This window comes from Myxocyprinus asiaticus, chromosome 44 (genome assembly GCF_019703515.2).
Source record: "Myxocyprinus asiaticus isolate MX2 ecotype Aquarium Trade chromosome 44, UBuf_Myxa_2, whole genome shotgun sequence".
Classification (NCBI taxonomy): Eukaryota; Metazoa; Chordata; class Actinopteri; order Cypriniformes; family Catostomidae; genus Myxocyprinus; species Myxocyprinus asiaticus.
The window spans coordinates 864,392-869,760 of NC_059387.1; positions in this window are offsets into that span (position 1 = coordinate 864,392).

Genomic DNA, 5,369 nt, shown 5'->3' on the forward strand with positions numbered 1-5,369 from the left:
TCCACTTCACCTTGGTGAAGGACGAAAACATTCCTACCTTGCGCGGAGATCGCTACCCTCCTACGGAAGAGCGCAATAGAACCTGTTCCTTCAGCCGAGATGAAGAAGGGGTTTTTTAGCCCCTACTTCATCGTACCGAGAAAAGGCAGTGGGTTGCGGCCAATCTTGGACCTGTGAGTTCTGAACTAGGCTTTACACAGACTCCCGTTCAAGATGCTGATGCAAAAATGCATTCTGGCGAGCGTCCGGCATCAAGATTGGTTCACGGTGGTAGACCTGAAGGATGCATACTTCCACGTCTCGATCCTTCCTCGACACAGACCCTTCCTGCGGTTTGCATCCGAGAGTCAGGCGTATCAGTACAAAGTCCTCCCTTTCTGCCTGTCCCTGTCTCCTCACGTCTTTACAAAGGTCACAGAAGCTGCCCTTGCCCCGTTAAGGGAGGTGGGCATTCACATTCTCAACTATCTCATTGACTGGCTAATCCTAGCTCATTCTCAAGACATGTTGTGTGCACACAGGGACCTGGTGCTCTCACACCACAGCCGACTAGGGCTTCGGGTCAACTGGGAAAAGAGCAAGCTCCACAGGTGCACCTGTTCGCCTCCCAAGAATCCTCCCCACTGGCCCCCCTCGGCATAGACGCGCTGGCCCCCTGGCATGCGCAAATATGCATTCCCCCAGTGAGCCTGCTTGCACAGACCCTGTGCAAGGTCAGGGAGGACCAGGAGCAGGTCGTCCTGGTAGCACCCTAATTGCCCACCCAGACTTGGTGCTCGGACCTCACACTCATTGCGACAGCTCCCCCCTGGCGAATTCCCCTGAGGAAGGACCTTCTTTCTCAGGGACGGGGCACCATCTGGCACCCGCACCCAGACCTCTGGAATCTCCATGTCTGGCCCCTGGACGGGACGTGGAAGACCTAAGTGGTGGTAGACACGATCACTCAGGCTAGGGCCCCCTCTACGAGGCGCCTGTATGCCTTTAAGTGGCATCTGTTCGCTAAGTGGTGTTCTTCCCGTCGGGAAGACCCCCAGAGATGCGCAGTTGGATCAGTGCTTTCCTTCCTGCAGGAGAGGTTGGAAGGGAGGCTGTCCCCTTCCACCTTGAAGATGTACATTGCCACCATAGCAGCACACCATGACGCAGTCGACGGTAAGTCCTTAGAAGCACGACCTGATCATCAGTTTCCTAAGAGGTGCGAGGAGGCTGAATCCCTCCAGACCGCACCTCGTTCCCTTATTGGACCTCTCTGAGCTTAAGGCACTCTCCTTGAAGACTGCCCTCCTGACTGCACTCACATCCATCAAGAGGGTAGGTGACCTGCAAGCGTTCTCTGTCAGCGAAACATGCCTGGAGTTTGGTCCAGGTTACTCTCACGTGATCCTGAGACCCTGACCGTGCTATGTGCCCAAGGTTCCCACCACCCCTTTAGGGACCAGGTGGTGAACCTGCAAGCGCTGCCCCAGGAGGAGGCAGACCCAGCCCTGTAGTTGCTGCGTCCAGTGCGTGCTTTACGCATCTATTTGGATCGCATGCAGAGCTTTAGAATCTCTGAGCAGCTCTTTGTCTGCTTTGGTGCACAGCGGAAAGGAAGCGCTGTCTCCAAGCAGAGGATCGCCCACTGGCTCATTGACGCCATGACTATGGCATATGTCGCCTAGGACATACCGCTCCCGGTAGGGCTACAAGCCCATTCTACCAGGGGTGTAGCAGCTCCCTGGGCCCTGGCCAGGGGTGCCTCTCTAACAGACATTTGCAGAGCAGCAGGCTGGGCAACACCCAACACCTGTGTAAGGTTCTACAACCTCTGGGTGGAACCGGTTTCGTCCCAGGTAGTGGCACGCAACACAAGCGGATAAGCCCGGGATAGCTGGCCGGGTGTATCGCTTGCACATAGTGCTTTCCACCTCCCTTGGAGCTGAAGACATGCGCCATTAATTCCCAGCAGTGTTCACAAACTTTGTTCCCTGGTTGACTTCCCCCGAGCCCTGTGGCTGTCGAGTGTTCGGAGAGACTCGCTGCCGGCCCAGTACACACGCTAACTAAGAGCACTGTTCTGGGGTAGGTGCTCCGCATGTGGCGGTTCCCTGTTAGGCTAACCCCATGCGATTATATATCTTCCGCTAATTTGTTTCCCTGTTAGCAAACTGCGTCTTCCTTGGGCAGAGCCCCTCTGCCCCAGTCTCCATGTTTGTAGTAACTCCTCCCCCATTGGGCAGGATCTACTTTGAAGACTCCCCACATTGTTGGAAAGACCATGTGATGTATTTTTTCACTTAAATATCCCCCCCTCTCTTTGGGTGAGGTGTGGTCTCCGCGGTGTCTTCCCCTTGGGAGGGACACTCCCCAACTTGACCTGGTGGCCCAGTCAGATAATCCCCCTTCTTTTTTAGGGAGTGTCTCTATCTTTTGGGTAGTCGACTTGTCCCCAAAAAGGGCCGTTTGACACTCATAAATATGTTGGGGGAGGTTACATGTCGACCTGGTGTGCTGGCTATGAGGCACACAGTAGCCTGCCCACCACACACCGCCAGTTCACGTAACACAGTTCAGCCAATTGTGGTGTTTCGTATAGGGACCCCTAGTGTCACTACATTGACACAACGTTGAGTGAGTGACAGATAGGGAACGTCATGGTTACTTGTGTAACCTCCGTTCCCTGATGGAGGGAACAAGACGTTGTGTCCCTCCTGCCACAACGCTGAACTACCCGCTGAAATGGCCGGACCTTATATCGGCTCCTCAGCATAAAACCTGAATGAGTGGTTGCATACCAGCTCCTTTTATACCCATATGTCCGGGGTAGTGGCATGCAAATACCACTCGCCAATTTTCATTGGCCTTTTATCAAAGACCAGAGGTGTCTCGGGCTCCCAAGAGTGACCCCTAGTGTCACTACATCGACACAACGTCTCGTTCCCTCCATCAGGGAACGGAGGTTACACAAGTAACCATGACGTTTTCCATCTGAAAGGACTAAATATTAATTGAAACAAATGACAATAAAATGCAAAGTAATCTCTTCAGTAATCAAAATACTTTTTGAATGTAACTGTATTCTAAATACCAATGATTTAAATTGTAACTGTAGTGGAAATCAGTTACTTATATTTTGTATTTTAAATATGTATTCCCGTTACATATATTCCATTACTCCCCAACCCTGCTTTCCAAAGCATGTCATATGCTTTTTCAAGGTCAAAGATCACACCCACCACTACTTTGTTAACTTAGGCCTTTCTTATGTCTCCTAAACACAGTGCATCATCCAGAGTGCTATGATGTGTACAGAAGCCACTCTCATGTGGAGAGATAACCCTTTTACTTTCAAGTATGTAGTTTAATCTATCTACAGTATAATCATACGCTCCATAAATTTGCATAAATTAGAAGTCAATGCAATAGTTCCTGTAGTTAGCAGCACTGGACCTATCATTCCCCGGTTTTCCAATGGGCACAATGACTCCATGTGTTTCCATGCAGAAGGTAGTCTGCCTGCATGCTATACCTTAATAAACATAGTGTCGCAGCTCCGGTGAGTTTGTCGGTTTGTTTTGTATGTTTTGTCATTTTCTCTCCCTCATGTCTCGCAGGCACGGCCAGCATGCATGATCGGCATTTCCCTGGGAACACTGATTGTTCCTGGGGAACGCTGATCATGACACTAATTAGCATGCCTAGCAACACCTGTTCTCCTCTAATTCACTCCCTTTTTAAGCCCGTCGTGTTCTCAGTATCTTTGCTAGATTGTTGTTTGATGTTGAGTACTAACCTCACTCTTTCTGCTTAGTTGGTCCTGTCTCATGTATCTGTTGGCTGCCTGCATGTCGGGTGTGTGGTTGCCTTCAGTATTGCTGCATGTCAGCTGGTCTTCCACAGAGGATACCTCATCTCTGCCCGTGTGTCAGGAGTTAAGTTCGCTCATCTCTGCTGGGCCTTGTTCTGCATCTCACTAGCTACAACGGAGGATTCTACGAATCTGTTTCTGACTCCACAACACATACACTCAACCTACGAGCACACTCTTGACAGATTGCCCTTTGCGCGATTATGATGCGCATGCCATTAGAGATCACTCCTGCTGCTGCAGCCGGTGTCGGGATTTTCTATATTCCTCAACCCAGTGCCTGCTCATTATTACTCTTAATAAATCCTTTGAACTGTTCCTCTGCTCTTGGGTCTGTTTGTCTCACTATCGTTCATTACACAATATGATCCTCAATGACTTATACTATAAACATCAGATTGATAACACATGTCATCCAGTCCTGGAGATGTTTGCTCGCTTGAATCCCCCAAGAGCTCTCTTCACCTCATACATTGGGAATTTTACTCAAGGGTATCACCAGGACTTCTTTTCAGCAGAATTTCAAGATTATTTCTAATACTTTGTTCTCTATACCTGTATATTCTCATTCCTTCTGATATATTTTCATTACTGTGCACTCTGACAAAAACTTCAGCTAACATGTCTGCTTTTTCTGGATTTATGACAGCCAATCTTTCCATTATTTAAAACTGGTAAGCTATAGTTTTTGTGAATTCCTCCCATCTTTCTGATCATATCCCACATTTCACGCTAGAGAAGACTGTATTTATATTTTCTGTTATTACATCAAGCTCTTCTAGACTTTTTGGCTTACTGAGTATGTGAGACAATTCTGGAAGATTATTAGTGAAGCTATCTTTAGTGGTGTTGGGCCTCATGTATTCAGATAGAAGACAAAGGCAGGCCTAATACAGTCATAAAAACCTAACTCAAGCCCCCACCTTCCAAGTCGTAAATCTTCCTGATAAAAATCGCGCCAAAATCAAACAAAGGGAGTCCAAAACAGACTACAAATCCATGAAGCCTTGCTCACTAAAGGATCGAACTCTCAACTCCTATTGGATGAGGCACACAACAGAACGTCCCTCAAACATGGCATCATCAGGAGTTGAAATATCTCTGAAATGCTTCCAGAAGTCACTTCCAGCGACTTTGTTCACCGAATATAGATGTAGCTCTTTGCTGCTCTCAGGTGCAACCTCGTGGCACAAGGAAGTAATGTCCGATTTGAAACTGTGGCCATACAATCTCCATCTCGCTGGACGAGTTGAGATCACTCTGTGTTCAACCGAACACTCTAACGGATCCGAAGGAGACCGCCGAGCAATTCACATCTTCATCCATTTGCCTACAGAAGTGAAGAGATTAAAGATTTCTCTTCCATCTTCAATCAAGTCAACATTTCTGAGTTCTCCGCCAGCCCGCTGAGAATCAACAGCCGTGCCCGCCGACAGAGTGAGAAAATGGCCTCCCGTCATCACCCGAGCCTCAAGGAACCAGGTCAGAGTTAAAAGACGGAGGAAAACACATTCTACCT